The sequence below is a fragment of the Arachis hypogaea genome, chromosome 1 (assembly GCF_003086295.3).
Source record: "Arachis hypogaea cultivar Tifrunner chromosome 1, arahy.Tifrunner.gnm2.J5K5, whole genome shotgun sequence".
NCBI lineage: Eukaryota > Viridiplantae > Streptophyta > Magnoliopsida > Fabales > Fabaceae > Arachis > Arachis hypogaea.
In genome coordinates this window covers 54,462,349-54,479,229 of record NC_092036.1, presented here as the reverse complement: position 1 = coordinate 54,479,229, position 16,881 = coordinate 54,462,349, and the positions used below count along the sequence as shown (strand labels likewise).

Here is a 16,881-nt window from a genome sequence, read left to right as displayed (position 1 = left end):
TGGAGATACTTCAACAATAGTCTTGGGTTGAGGATTTCTTGCTCTCAAATATTATGTGGACTCAGCCAAATCAAAGATAAGTTGCCAAGTCTCCTCTGTCATCTTATACCTCACAGTGAACCATTGCTTGAAGCATCAAGAAGGATTTTATCTTGGGGCTTGAGGCCTTGATAAAAGTAGATAACTAATACCAAAACTTCCACTCGATAGTAAGGACAAGCATCAGGTAACTTCTTGAATCGCTCCCAATATTCATGGAGTGTTTCCAGATCCCTTTTGTATGATATAAGAAATCTCTTTTCTCAGCCAATCAGTCATCTCAGGAGGAAAAGACTTATCCAAAAACTCTCTCCATAATAGATCACAGTTAGTAACCACCTTATCAGGCTAAGTATAAAACCATTCTTTCGCTTTTTCCTCAATGGAGAATGGGAAAGCGAATACCAAAATTGCAAGTTCATCTGACCCATGCTGTCTAGTGGTTGGGCATACCACTTGAAAATCTTTTAGGTGCTTAATCAGATCTTCTGCAGACTAATATAAATTTTATAAACCACAAACTACCGGTAAGTACACTGGGTCGTAACAAGTAATAAACTCAAGGTGAGTGAGTGTCGATCTCACGAAGATTAATGGATTAAGCAATCTATGCTCAATTGATTAATATAGTCAGACAATCAAAATTAAGAGTTTCAATATTAAATAGCATGAAAATAGAAAAGTTAACAAAAGCAAACTAAAATAGGTTAAGAAAATAAGATGATAAAGATAGTTAAGGTGTCAGAGATGTTCACTCTTTAGAAAAATAATCCTTATGTCTATTTAGGTGAGGTATGCAAAGATCAATCATGACAAATCATAAATAATCAAAATCCAATTTCTTGACAATTTAATTTCTCTTTAACCTAATTAACCGCTAATTCCTTAGTTAATTACTTAAGAAAAAGAGGTGAAGCACAATTCTAATTCAATTTCAAGTAAGATTCAAAAGTAGTCCTTAGGTTGAATTATGTGTCACGTATTCAACCTAGTCCTAAACAATAAAAACTCACAAAGTGTCACACACTCTTTGAAACTATTCCTAGTGAGATAAAAAAGTAGTGTGAAAGAGTTTTCAAGCTAATTCAAATATTATTTTTTTTACAAAACAATATTTAGAATCCAAGAAAGAGTTAAAATATTTTTCAACAATTCTAAATCTTTAGGAATGAAGAAAGAAAACTCAATCATGATATAAATCAAAGAATAGAACTCATATAAAATAAAACACTTAGATTAATTATCCACCTTAACAATGAAGGGTTAGTTGCCCATAGTGCAAAAAATTCAAATCCTAATCTAATGTGTAAAAGCCTAGCTCCCGAAGCGGAGAAACCCCTTTCTAAATGTCTGCGTCATTCCTTAAATACTTACCCTAAACAAATTTAAAATTTAAAACTTAAAAATAGAATCAAAATTAAAATAGAATCAAATCTAAATCATAATTGTTTTCCTTCAACAAAGCTCTCAATCTATTCTTCTTGCGTCCTCAATAAATGCTGTGATTAGTGGGCTTAAGTTGAGCCTTAAATCAGCCACACAAGTGATGAGGAGTTGATATTTTGGTGGCTAATTGAGATCTCTAGAAAGTGGTTAGGATCTCACATGGCACGTAAAGCCCATTCTTCATTCAATTTACTCCCTGGATTGCTCACATTGTATGTGGATTATCCCACGTTAAACCTGGCTTTGAGTTCCTTCAATTTTGGCCTTTTATTTTGCTCCAAGCCTTGCACACAGGATATCTCACGTGGGAACGAACTGGGTGTTGTGCGTACCCATGCTACATGCGTACGCATGATGCCTCTTGTTGCGCATACGCATGTGTCATGCATACACATGATAGCCCATTTACCACGTTGATGCTTTCACGTCCCACGTTGAAATAGGGATCATGTGTACCCATGAATGAGCATATTTTACCACTTGTGCGTATGCATGGGTCATGCGTACGCACGGGTCATGTGTACGCACGGCTTCCATTTTGTCGTTGGATGCCAATGTTCCCATGTTGCACACTGAAGGACCTAGAGCCACTGGCAGGGCATAATTGATTGGCGTGGCATGCTTGCTCTCCCACGTTGTACGTGAAACTTGATTTCAACATAAGGAGCTCTCTTTTTAGTCCAAAGAGCTTTCTATTTGCTTTTCTATTCTTGCTCTTTCTTGCTCAAAGTGATTCTTGGCCTCCTTTTTCCTTAATCTTCACCAATTCTATTCTAAATTATTCTGTAATCAATGAACGCACACTAACTCAAAGTATTGCCTAATTAATCATGAAATCACTATTTATCTTGTAATAATTCTTAGTTTATTGAATAGAATTCTAAGAGAAAAATAATAAAGATGCAAACGTATCACAACACCAAACTTAATACTTTACTTGTCCTCAAGCAAAAACAGAAGGAAAGAAATAATTGTTTTAGATAAATGGGGATTGAATCCTTCTTGAAACTTTTGTCCCTCTTAGGAGTGGGGTTTAGCAAACCATGTGAGTGTCACTAATTCTCTTCCTTCTTTAATGAATCTTGAATTCTGAAGAATGAAGTATCCCTAAAAGCTAAGGCTCGGATCCTATTATGAGACCCTTCTTGCAAGTTTTTTTATTGATCTTTGAATAATTGTTTTGAAACAGAAAGTTTTTTCGGGTTGTCAACTCTAAGTGCTCCGTATTCAAGAGAACTCTTGATGATGGGCTTTCAATTGATAATTCTGGGCCAGTTAGCCTAAGTTATCGGGTGCTAAGGCACCCCTCAGATCTAATTACCCAAGCCACACCTTGACACGTTCACACCATAAGCATATAGTTAAAGATTTTAAATTTCCAGCCATTGATGTCCAGAGCCTCTTTTGACTTCTAAATGTTTTGTCTCAAGGGAACTCTTGATGATGGGCTTTCGATCGATAATCCCGGGCCAGTTGGCCCAAGTTACCAAGTGATGAATCACCCCTCAGATCTAATCACCAAAGCTCTATCCTTGGACAATCAAACCACAGACACATAATTGTGCTCTTTAACCATTGATGCTCAAAGCTTTGCAACTTTTGATCTTTATCTTAATTTTTCTTTGTTGTTTCTTTTCCTCTTTCTTTTTCTTTTTCTTTTTCAATTCAAGTTCAAGGATTCTTTTCTTTTGGTCAGAAGTCTCATAATATCTTTCTAAGTCTCATGCTCATAAGGAATTATCCATTCTTTTGATACAAGATCATCAACCCTTTTGGCTCAATCGATGATGATCACACTTAATGCACTACCACTTATCATCAGAGGACTTTAATCTATCAAATTCAACTTCCTTCCATCTAAGCAACTCTTTTTCATGTGATTAAAATGCTTAAGAGGACTTCTCAAGTAGTAAGTTCGGCAAAGATGACAAGATATACGAAAACATGAAAATAGAAAAATAGAATAGAAAGCACATAGAAGAATCAAAAGCTGGAAGCTTAAAGGAAATGATACCACCTTAATCATCACTGTTTCTTTCATCTTCTCTAAGTCTATGTAGAACATAGCCTCCAACTCAACACCAAACTTAGAATGGTTGGTTGTTGATGAGCGGATAATTTGTACGCTTTTTGGCATTGTTTTTAGTATATTTTTAGTATATTTTAATTAGTTTTTATTATATTTTCATTAGTTTTTAGTTAAAATTCACTTTTCTGGACTTTACTATGAGTTTGTGTATTTTTCTGTGATTTCAGGTATTTTCTGGCTGAAATTGAGGGTCCTGAGCAAAAATCTGATTCAGAGGCTGAAAAGGACTGCAGATGTTGTTGGATTCTGACCTTCCTGCACTCGAAGTGGATTTTCGGGAGATACAAAAGCCCAATTGGCGCGCTCTCAACGGCGTTGGAAAGTAGACATCCTGGGCTTTCCAGCAATGTATAATAGTCCATACTTTGCCCGAGATTTGATGGCCCAAACCGGCGTTGCAAATCAGCTTCAGAATTCCCAGCGTTTAACGCTGGAACTGGCATAAAAATTGGAGTTAAACGCCCAAACTGGCATAAAAGCTGGCGTTTAACTCCAGAAAAAGTCTCTACACATGAAAGCTTCAATGCTCAGCCCAAGCACACACTAAGTGGACCCAGAAGTGGATTTTTACGTCATTTACTCATTTCTGTATACCCTAGGTTACTAGTTCACTATTAATAGGATCTTTTGACATTGTATCTGTACCTCATGACACTTTACACGTTTCTTTGTGTACCTTCCACAGCATGAGTCTCTAAACCCCATGGTTGGGGGTGAGGAGCTCTGCTGTGTCTTGATGGATTAATGCAATTACTACTGTTTTTCATTCAATCATGCTTGCTTCCATTCTAAGATATTACTTGTTCTTAAACCGGATGAATGTGATGATCCGTGACACTCATCATCATTCTCAACTATGAACGTGTGCCTGACAACCACCTCCGTTCTACCTTAGATTAAGTAGATATCTCTTGGATTCTTTAATCAGAATCTTCATGGTATAAGCTAGAACTGATGGCGGCATTCAAGAGAATCCGGAAGGTCTAAACCTTGTCTGTGGTATTCTGAGTAGGATTCAATGATTGAATGACTGTGACGAGCTTCAAACTCCTGAGGGCTGGGCGTTAGTGACAGACGCAAAAGAATCACTGGATTCTATTCCGGCCTGATTGAGAACCGACAGATGGATAGCCGTGCCGTGACAGGGTGCGTTGAACATTTCCACTGAGAGGATGGGAGGTAGCCACTGACAACGGTGAAACCCTTGCATACAGCTTGCCATGGAAGGAGCCTTGCGTGCTTGAAGAAGAAGACAGTAGGAAAGCAGAGATTCAGAAGATGGAGCATCTCCAAAACCTCAACCTGTTCCCCATTACTGCAAAATAAGTACTTATTTCATGTTCTTTTACTTTTCACAATCAACCTTGATAATTATTGATATCCTGACTAAGATTTACAAGATAACCATAGCTTGCTTCAAGCCGACAATCTCCGTGGGATCGACCCTTACTCACGTAAGGTATTACTTGGACGACCCAGTGCACTTGCTGGTTAGTTGTGCGGGGTTGCAAAAAGTGTGATTGCAATTACGTGCACCAAGTTTTTGGCGCCGTTGCCGGGGATTGTTCGAGTTTGGACAACTGACGGCTTATCTTGTTGCTTAGATTAGGACTGTTTTATTTTTGTTGGTTTAGAGTCTTTTACTTGATTTTAGTTTCATATTTTAAGTTTGGTGTCTTTTGTGCTTTTATTCACTAAAAATTTTTTCAAAGATTTGTTCTTGGTGTTCATCTTGACCTTCAAAGTGTTCTTGGTGTTCATCTTGACATCCAAAGTTTTCTTGTTTGTTCTCTTTGTTTTGATCTAAAATTTTTAAGTTTAGTGTCTTTTTGTTGTTTTTCTCTTTCCTCATTAAAATTTAAAAATCAAAAAAATTATCCTTTCCTTATTTTACTCATAATTTTTGAAATTTTGCATTAATTTAGTCAAAGGTTTTTAAAATCATATCTTTTTTTTAGTCAAGTCAAAATTCTAATCTCAAAAATTGATCTTTTCAAATCTTTTTCAAAAATCAAATCTCTTTAATTACAATCATATTTTCAATCATATCTTTTTAATTGCTAATTCCAAAATCTTTTTAGTTAATTAATTAATTTAGTTTTTAAATTGCTTTGATTTTATTTTCTTTTAGTTTTCGAAATTTTATTTTATTTTTCATTTATTTTATTTTGTTATTTTCGTCACTTTTAATTAAATAAAAAAAAACTTTACTTGTGAATCCATATCATATTCCCTTTCTCCATTATGGACCTAAGTGGAATTGAACAGTCCAGAAGGACTCTGGGATCATATGCTAACCCCATTACAGCTGCATATGGGAGTAGCATCTGTATACCTCCCAGTAAAGCAAGCAGCTTTGAGCTAAATCCTCAACTCATTATCATAGTGCAGCAAAATTGCCAGTATTCCGGTCTTCCACAGGAAGAACCTACTGAGTTTCTGGTACAGTTCTTACAAATTGCTGACACAGTACATGATAAAGAGGTGGATCAGGATGTCTATAGACTATTACTATTTCCATTTGCTGTAAAAGATCAAGCTAAGAGGTGGTTGAATAACCAACCTACAGCAAGCATAAAGACATGGAAACAGTTATCAGACAAATTCCTGAATCAATTTTACCCTCCAAAAAGGATGACACAGCTAAGGCTGGACATCTAAGGCTTTAAGCAAGAGGATAATGAATCCCTTTATAATGCCTGGGAGAGGTATAGAGGTATGCTAAGAAAATGCCCCTCTGAAATATTTTCAGAGTGGGTACAGTTGGACATTTTCTACTATGGGCTTACAGAAAAAGCTCATATGTCTCTAGACCACTCAGCTGGTGGATCTATACATATGAGGAAGACGATTGAAGAGGCTCAAGAGCTGATAGATACTGTTGCTAGAAATCAATATTTGTACTCTAGCAATGAGTTCTCTACAAAAGAAGAAGTTATGGCAGTAGCCACTGATCCTAATCCTCAAGAACAGATGGTTGAGCTAAATCAGCAATTACACCTGATGACAAAACAGTTTGCAGAATTTAAAGAGATGCTCCAAGAAACTAAAATTGCTAACAAGAATATGGAAGCACAATTGAATCAGACAAGACAGTAACTTTCTAAACAGATAACAGAAGAATGCCAAGCTGTTAAATTAACGAGTGGGAAGACATTGAATGTATTAACTCAAAGCAGCAGAAAGCTAAGAAAGGAACAACTGACAGAGGATGACCAACCAACTACCCAAAATCCCTCTGAGGACAGTAAGAGCCCAGAGAGGAATGATTTTGGCGTTCAAACGCCAGAAAAGGGTAAGAAAGTGGCGTTAAACGCCCAATGGGTAGCCACTTCTGGCGTTCAAACACCAGAAAAGGGTTGCAATCTGGCGTTAAACGCCCAAAAAGCACCCAATCCTGGCGTTCAAACGCCACAAAGGGGTCAGACACTTGCAAGTGCTGATAACAACCCCCTTAAGCAGGCTTCTCCAACCACTTCTGTAGGAAATAACCCTGCAGCAACTAAGGTTGAAGAATATAAAGCCAAGATGCCTTATCCTTAGAAACTCCGCCAAGCGGAACAGGATAAGCAATTTACCCGCTTTGCAGACTATCTAAGGACTCTTGAAATAAAGATTCCGTTTGCAGAGGCACTTGAGCAAATACCTTCTTATGCTAAGTTCATGAAAGAGATCTTAAGTCATAAGAAGGATTGGAGAGAAACTGAAAAAGTTTTTCTCACTGAAGAATGCAGTGCAGTCATATTAAAGAGCTTACCAGAGAAGCTTAAAGATCCTGGAAGCTTTATGATACCATGCACATTAGAGGGTACTTGTACCAAGAAAGCTCTATGTGATCTTGGGGCAAGTATCAACCTAATACCTGCATCCACTATCAGAAAGCTTGGCTTGACTGAAGAAGTCAAACCAACCAGGATATGTCTCCAACTTGCTGATGGCTCCATTAAATACCCATCAGGCATAATTGAGGACATGATTGTCAAGGTTGGGCCATTTGCCTTTCCCACTGACTTTGTAGTGCTGGAAATGGAGGAGCACAAGAGTGCAACTCTCATTCTAGGAAGACCTTTCCTAGCAACTGGACGGACCCTCATTGATGTCCAAAAAGGGGAATTAACCCTGAGAGTCAATGAGGATGAGTTCAAGTTGAATGTTGTCAAAGCTATGCAGCATCCAGACACATCAAATGACTGCATGAGCATTGATATTATTGACTCTTTGGTGGAGGAGGTCAATATGACTGAAAGTCTTGAATCAGAGCTAGATGACATCTTTAAAGATGTTTAGCCTGATCTGGAGGAACTAAAGGAAATAAAAGAAATTCTGAAAATTCCTCAGGCAGAAGATAAGCCTCCTAAACCAGAGCTCAAGCCACTACCACCATCCCTGAAATATGCATTTCTGGGAGAAGGTGACACTTTTCCAGTGATCATAAGCTCTGCTCTAAATCCACAGGAAGAGGAAGCACTAATTCAAGTGCTAAGGACACACAAGACAGCTCTTGGGTGGTCCATAAGTGATCTTAAGGGCATTAGTCCAGCAAGATGCATGCACAAGATCCTATTGGAGGATGATGCTAAGCCAGTGGTTCAACCACAAAGGCGGCTAAATCCAGCCATGAAGGAGGTGGTGCAGAAAGAGGTCACTAAGTTACTAGAGGCTGGGATTATTTATCCTATTTCTGATAGCCCCTGGGTGAGCCCTGTCCACGTTGTCCCTAAGAAGGGAGGCATGACAGTGGTTCATAATGAAAAGAATGAACTAGTTCCTACAAGAACAGTTACAGGGTGGCGCATGTGTATTGACTACAGAAGGCTCAATACAGTCACCAGAAAGGATCATTTTCCTTTACCATTCATAGACCAGATGCTAGAGAGACTAGCAGGTCATGAATACTACTGTTTTTTGGATGGCTATTCAGGTTACAACCAAATTGCAGTAGATCCTCAGGACCAAGAGAAAACAACATTTACATGTCCTTCTGGAGTATTTGCCTACAGGAGGATGCCTTTTGGTCTGTGCAATGCACCTGCAACCTTTCAGAGGTGCATGCTCTCTATCTTCTCAGATATGGTAGAGAAATTTCTGGAAGTCTTCATGGATGACTTTTCAGTATTTGGAGACTCATTCAGCTCCTGCCTTAACCATCTAGCGCTTGTTCTGAAAAGATGCCAAGAGACCAACCTAGTTTTAAACTGGGAAAAATGTCACTTTATGGTGACTGAAGGAGTTATCCTTGGGTATAAAATTTCAAACAAGGGAATAGAGGTGGATCAAGCTAAAGTTGAAGTAATTGAAAAATTACCACCACCTACCAATGTTAAGGCAATCAGAAGCTTTCTGGGGCATGCAGGATTCTACAGAAGGTTTATAAAGGATTTTTCGAAAATTGCCAAACCTCTGAGTAATCTACTAGCTGCTGACACGCCATTTATCTTTGATAAGGAGTGTCTGCAGGCGTTTGAGACCCTGAAAGCTAAGCTGGTCACAGCACCAGTCATCTCTGCACCAGACTGGACATTACCATTTGAACTAATGTGTGATGCCAGTGACCATGCCATTGGTGCAGTCTTAGGACAAAGGCATAGTAAGCTTCTGCACGTCATTCATTATGGCAGCCGTATTCTAAATGATGCACAGAAGAACTACACAACCACAGAAAAAGAGTTACTTGCAGTGGTTTATGCCATTGACAAGTTTAGATCTTATTTAGTAGGATCAAAAGTGATTGTGTACACTGACCATGCTGCTCTTAAATATCTACTCACAAAGCAGGATTCAAAACCCAGGCTCATAAGATGGGTGTTGCTTCTGCAAGAGTTTGATATAGAAATAAGAGACAGAAAAGGGACAGAAAATCAAGTAGCTGATCACCTGTCCCGGATAGAACCAGTAGCAGGAGCATCCCTCCCTCCTACTGAGATCTCTGAAACCTTTCCGGATGAGCAATTATTTGCTAGTCAGGAAGCTCCGTGGCTTACAGACAGTGCAAACTATAAGACTCAAGGTTCCCCTTCTGTAACCATGGAAAGGAAGCATGAAGAGCTTCTCTCAAAACAGAGTCAAACAGAGCCCCCACAGTCAAACTCTAAGTTTGATGTTGGGAAGTTCCAACATGGCTCTGAGTATCTGTGAGGCCCCATGAGAGCCCACTGTCAAGCTACTGACATTAAAGAAGCGTTTGTTGGGAGGCAACCCAATGTTATATTTATTATTTTTCCTTTGTTATTTTATGTTTTCTGTAGGTTGATGATCATGAGAAGTCACAAAATCAATTGAAAAAGCAAAAACAGAAAGAAAAACAGCACACCCTGGAGAAAGATCTTACTGGCGTTTAAACGCCAGTAAGGCTAGCAGATGGGCGTTTAACGCCCAGTCTGGCACTATTCTGGGCGTTTAACGCCAGAAAGGGGCACCAGACTGGCGTTAAACGCCAGGAATGGGCACCAAGCTGGCGTTAAACGCCAGAAATGAGCACCAGCCCGGCGTTTAACGCCAGGATTGGCAGAAGGAGCATTTTTGCTCACCACTTGGTGCAGGGATGAATTATCCTTGCCACCTCAGGATCTGTGGACCCCACAGGATCCCCACCTACCCTACCATTCTCTCTCTTCTTTCTTCTTTTGCTCGAGGACGAGCAAACCTTCTAAGTTTGGTGTGGTAAAAGCGTTGCTTTTTGTTTCTCTATAATCATTTATGGCACCTAAGGCCGGAGAAACCTCTAGAAAGAGGAAAGGGAAGGCAAAAGCTTCCACCTTCGAGCCATGGGAGATGGAGATATTCATCTCAAGGGATGCACTTTCCTCCACAAAACTATTGGGAGCAAATCAATACCTCCCTAGGAGAATTGAGTTCCAACATGGGACAACTAAGGGTGAAGCACCAAGAACATTCCATCCTCCTCCATGAAATTAAAAAAGATCATAGAATCATGAGAGAGGAGCAACAAAGGCAAGGAAGAGACATTGAGGAGCTCAAGCACTCCATAAGATCTTTAAGAGGAAGAACAAGCCGCCATCACTAAGGTGGACCCGTTCTTTAATCTCCTTGTTCTTTATTTTCTATTTTTTGAATTTTTATGCTTATGTTTATCTATATTTGTGTCTTATTACATGATCATTAGTATCTTAGTGTCTATGCCTTAAAGCTATGAATGTCCTATGAGTCCATCACCTCTCTTAAATGAAAAATGCTTTAATCACAAAAGAACAAGAAGTACAGGATTTTGAATTCATCTTTGAAACTAGTTGAATTAGTTTGATGTGGTGACAATACTTTTTGTTTTCTGAATGAATGCTTGAACAGTGCATATGTCTTTTGAATTTGTTGTTTTAAGAATGTTAAAATTGTTGGCTCTTGAAAGAATGATGGAAAAGGAGAACTGTTATTGAGGATCTGAAAAATCATCAAATTGATTCTTGAAGCAAGAAAAAGCAGTGAATAAAAAAAAACGAAAAAAAGAAAGAAAAGAAAGAGAAAAAGAAAAAGAAAGAAATAAAGTTCTGATCCAAGGCAAAAAGAGTGTGCTTAAGAACCCTGGACACCTCTAATTGGGGACTCTAGCAAAGCTGAGTCACAATCTGAAAAGGTTCACCCAACTATGTGTCTGTGGCATGTATGTATCCGGTGGTAATACTGGAAGACAGAGTGCTTTGGGCCACAGCCAAGACTCAGAAGGTAGCTATGTTCAGGAATCATCATACTTAACTAGGAGAATCAATAACACTATCTGAGTTCTGAGTTCCTATGGATGCCAATCATTCTAAACCTCAAAGGATAGAGTGAGATGCCAAAACTGTTCAGAAGCAAAAAGCTACAAGTCCCGCTCATCTAATTGGAGCTAAGTTTCCTTGATATTTTGGAGTCTATAGTATATTCTCTTCTTTTTATCTTATTTGATTTTCAGTTGCTTGGGGACAAGCAACAATTTAAGTTTGGTGTTGTGATGAGCGGATAATTTGTACGCTTTTTGGTATTGTTTTTAGTATGTTTTTAGTATATTTTAGTTAGTTTTTATTATATTTTCATTAGTTTTTAGTTAAAATTCACTTTTCTGGACTTTACTATGAGTTTGTGTGTTTTTCTGTGATTTCAGGTATTTTCTGGCTGAAATTGAGGGTCCTGAGCAAAAATCTGATTCAGAGGCTGAAAAGGACTGCAGATGCTGTTGGATTCTGACCTCCCTGCACTCGAAGTGGATTTTCGGGAGCTACAGAAGCCCAATTGGCGCGCTCTTAACGGCGTTGGAAAGTAGACATCCTGGGCTTTCCAGCAATGTATAATAGTCCATACTTTGCCCGAGATTTGATGGCCCAAACCGGCGTTGCAAATCAGCTTCAGAATTCCCAGCGTTTAACGCTGGAACTGGCATAAAAATTGGAGTTAAACGCCCAAACTGGCATAAAAGCTGGCGTTTAACTCCAGAAAAAGTCTCTACACATGAAAGCTTCAATGCTCAGCCCAAGCACACACTAAGTGGACCCAGAAGTGGATTTTTACGTCATTTACTCATTTCTGTATACCCTAGGTTACTAGTTCACTATTAATAGGATCTTTTGACATTGTATCTGTACCTCATGACACTTTACACGTTTCTTTGTGTACCTTCCACAGCATGAGTCTCTAAACCCCATGGTTGGGGGTGAGGAGCTCTGCTGTGTCTTGATGGATTAATGCAATTACTACTGTTTTTCATTCAATCATGCTTGCTTCCATTCTAAGATATTACTTGTTCTTAAACCGGATGAATGTGATGATCCGTGACACTCATCATCATTCTCAACTATGAACGTGTGCCTGACAACCACCTCTGTTCTACCTTAGATTAAGTAGATATCTCTTGGATTCTTTAATCAGAATCTTCGTGGTATAAGCTAGAACTGATGGCGGCATTCAAGAGAATCCGGAAGGTCTAAACCTTGTCTGTGGTATTCTGAGAAGGATTCAATGATTGAATGACTGTGACGAGCTTCAAACTCCTGAGGGCTGGGCGTTAGTGACAGACGCAAAAGAATCACTGGATTCTATTCCGGCCTGATTGAGAACCGACAGATGGATAGCCGTGCCGTGACTGGGTGCGTTGAACATTTCCACTGAGAGGATGGGAGGTAGCCACTGACAATGGTGAAACCCTTGCATACAGCTTGCCATGGAAGGAGCCTTGCGTGCTTGAAGAAGAAGACAGTAGGAAAGCAGAGATTCAGAAGATGGAGCATCTCCAAAACCTCAACCAGTTCCCTATTACTACAAAACAAGTACTTATTTCATGTTCTTTTACTTTTCACAATCAACCTTGATAATTATTGATATCCTGACTAAGATTTACAAGATAACCATAGCTTGCTTCAAGCCGACAATCTCCGTGGGATCGACCCTTACTCACGTAAGGTATTACTTGGACGACCCAGTGCACTTGCTGGTTAGTTGTGCGGGGTTGCAAAAAGTGTGATTGCAATTTCGTGCACCAGTTGTCCTCATGCACAAAGAAGAAAATAGTGGTGATGGAAATAGGGATAAACATGCTAAACAAGTGAAGACAATCAGGTAATGCAGAAGCTTATTCAAATAAAATAAACCAAATTAAAACAAAATGAAATGAAAGCTAAAACAAAATAAAATAACTAGGTTGCTAATGTGTTTGCATGGGGGTGGACCTTGCTTAGCAGAAGTGTGGCAATACCAAACTTAGTGTGACACAATCAGTGTGAAACTAAGCCAAGTGGCCAGTGAGATGCTAGTATCCTGTTGGTGTAGCATACCAAACTTAATCCATGAAACACATACACAATCTTAAATAAACACAAAAAGGAAAACGAAAAGAAAATACCGAAGGTTGGGTTGCCTCCCACAAGCGCTTCTCTAATGTCACTAGCTTGACCTTTGGTTCTTGAATTTTCTTTCTCTTCTTGCAGTTGGTTAAGAGAAATGACTTCAAGGGAGAAGAGGAGAAAATTGGTGCTCCCAAATTTGAATTCCTTATAACAAGCTTTCTTTTGTTGTTATTAGCTTGATTCAACTTGCTTGTTGGGGTAGGTGTTGGATTACTTCTTGCTAACCTTCTCTTTTTCATGGATATTGTATCTTGTTTATTAATCACAATCCTTCTTTGAGCGCTTTTCTTGATTGTTGTCACCTCTTTGGTTTCAGGACTTAGGTATTGTGTAATGGTTGGAGTGTCCCCTTCATCAAGAATTTCCTAGATTGATGATTCAATTAAATCAACTTTCAAGCACTTATCTGATTCATTGGAGTGTGGACTCCCTTGGCTATTTTTCTCTCTTTCTTTTATATGATTTTGCATTTCTTCTTTTGGGAGGGATTTTGATTGTTCTTTTGCCACTTCTTGTAGCCATTGAGGATATGGGATCCTAGGCTTGTATGCCTCCACAACCTCGTTCTTCATTGGAATTTTATTTGGTACAGGGGCCTCTTTGCCTTGCTTTTTCTCTTTTAACTTCTCCTTTGTAGCCTCTGTTTGATCTTCATAATCCTTGCTAAACACTACTCCACTCTTCAAGCTTATGGCCTTGCATTGTTCTCTTGGCCTAGAGAAGAGATTGGTATGTTTCTCAGCAAGATGTTGTGCCATTTATTCCTTTTGTACTTCTAAGTTCCTTCTTGAGGCTTTCTAGTTGTTCTAGAGCAAGCTCAAGAGAAGATTTTGGGGGTTTTATGGATTTTGCAAGGAATTTTTTGTTGAGGCATGCTCAAGTGAAGGGTTTTGATTTGAAAAGTTAAGAGGTGAGGTTGGGCAATCTTGCATAAATGCATCCAGGGTTTGTTGTAATTTTTCCAAGGCACAAGCAAGAGATAATGGCTCTTGATGAATGAGATATGGAACATTGAATTCTCTTTGATATTGATTTTTTCAGCCACAATTTGAATAGTTGTTCAACTTATAGGAAGGTGAATCATGTTATGGCCAGGGAAAGTATCCCATATGGTTTACTTGCTTATACTCCCTCACTCATTGTTTTGGGTATTCCAACCACAATTAGGATAGTATTTGTGGTAGTAAGATGTATCCTATACAATTAGCTAGCTTGATCAAAGGGTAATGTAAACTCCATCTTCCTTGAAAATACTCTACAGAAACATAATCAACAGGATAAAAAGAAATGAGAATCCCTCTTGTCACAATTGAGGAAATTTCCAGTGAGGTAGTAACACAAACAATTAACTAATAAATGAAAAAAAGAACTAAAAGTAATAAAATGAATAGAATAAAAGAAAAATTGTCTAATCTAGGTAATCAATTGATTGGTAGTTTGTTAACCACGATTAATCTCTGGCAACGGCAACTGATAAACCACTATTTTATGGTTTATCTTGTGCTCAATTGAGTGGTTTTTATCTACTCTTTACCCACTTATTCATACTATTTGCATGGTTTTATATTTGCCTTCCTAATTATGTGCTTTGATTGAAAACATGCTTCTTTGGCTTTTATTTCCTTTTATTTAATCCTCTCTTATTACCATTAGATGCCTTGATATGTGTGTTAAGTGATTTCAGGAATTACAGGGCAGGAATGGCTTAAAGGATGGAAAGGAAGCATACAAAAGTGGAAGGAATACAAGAAGTTGAAGGAACTGCAAAGCTGTCAACCTGACCCCCTCGCACTAAAACGATCATAACTTGAGCTACAGAAATCCAAATGATGCGGTTCCACTTGCGTTGGAAAGCTAACGTTTGGGGCTTCGATTTGATATATAATTTGTCATAGTGGCCATACAGATATGCGACGCAAACGCGCGCTCCACACGGACGCATCGCATCTGCAAACTTCAATCTGCGCGGACGCGTGGATGACGCATCCGCGTCACTTTGCCGCGACCTGTACGAACCAGATTTCACAATCAGCGATTTCTGGGCTGTTTCTGACCCAGTTTTTGGCCCGGAGAACACAGATTAGAGGCTATAAAGTGGGAGAATGCATCCATTCATAAACATGCTTTCATAATTCATAATTTTTAGTTTTAGATGTAGTTTTAGAGAGAGAGGTTCTCTCCTCTCTCTTAGGATTAGGATTAGAATTAGGATTTCATCTTCTGCAATCACAAGTTCAATGTTTCTTCTATTTATTTTTCCAATTTAATTTATGAACTCTTCCATGTTACATATAATTTTCTTAATTAGTGTTATTTAAGGTATTTCAGTTTATGATTATTTTATTTATGAATGCTTTTAATTTAATTTAGATATTTTCCCCTTTTGGCTTGGGTTAAGTAATTGGTAACGCTAAAGCTGTCAAATAAAGCAGTGGTTGAAATTGGGAGTTGCTCCAATAACTCTAGTCTTTCCATAGGAATTGACTAGGACCTGAGGATTAAGCTAATTAATCCACTTGAATTACCTTCATAGTTAGAGGTTAACAAAGTGGGATTAAAATCCAATTCTCACCACAATTGATAAGGATAGGACTTCCAGTTCTTATACCTTGCCAAGGGTTTATTTTATTATTACTATTTTATTTTTCTTATCATTTAACATACTGATTTCTTAGTTTCAAAAACCCAAATTTTACCTTTTTCATAGCCAATAATAAGTCGTACCTCCCTGCAATTCCTTGAGAAGACGACCCGAGGTTTAAATACTTCGGTTATTAATTTATTTAGGGGTTTGTTACTTGTGTCAATCAAAACGTTTGTAAGAATGGTTGATTGCTTAGTTTAGTAACTATACTTACAGCGAGAGTTTACTATAACCTCTAAACCATCAATCTTCAATTCTTCAAAATGGCGCTATTGCCGGGGACTTGCAAACGTGTGCCTTATTATTGGTTATTGTAAATATTTTTCAAAAAAAATTCAGATTTTTATTTTAAAATTTTTATCTTATTTTATCTTAGTTTTAAATTTCAAAATTCAAATCTTTTTCAAAATAAAAAAATCATATCTTTTTTGAAATCCTATCTTATCTTTTTCAAAAGCTTATTTTTTTCAAAATATTTTCTTTTTATTAGTTTTTATTTTTTTACTACTATGAACTCTCACCCCTTTGGCTATGAGTCTGGTTACAATTATGTTGCAGAAAGAGGAAATTACAATGAGAACATGCATCAAGGTTGGAAGTATCAAAGATGGGAGGAGCCATAAGGATTTGATCAACCCTCATGGCAACAACCACCTCCAATGGAGTATCAACAACCATTCTGTGATGCATACCAAGATAACGGCTATGGTGAGCACTCTTTTGACTATCAACAACCACCACCATACGCCTATGAACCCTCTCCTCAACATAGCTTTGGACCACCATACTCACAAGCCCCCTTCCACCATTCACCTCCATATGACCCTAACCCG

General features: G+C 38.3%; 1 non-coding gene across 1 annotated transcript; it reads left to right on the top strand.

The window, feature by feature from the left end:
* Positions 1 to 201: 201 nt before the first annotated feature.
* Positions 202 to 309, top strand: LOC112715716 (small nucleolar RNA R71). Its single transcript, XR_003159928.1, has one exon. It is a non-coding gene; the product is annotated as a small nucleolar RNA R71 (small nucleolar RNA).
* Positions 310 to 16,881: the final 16,572 nt, after the last annotated feature.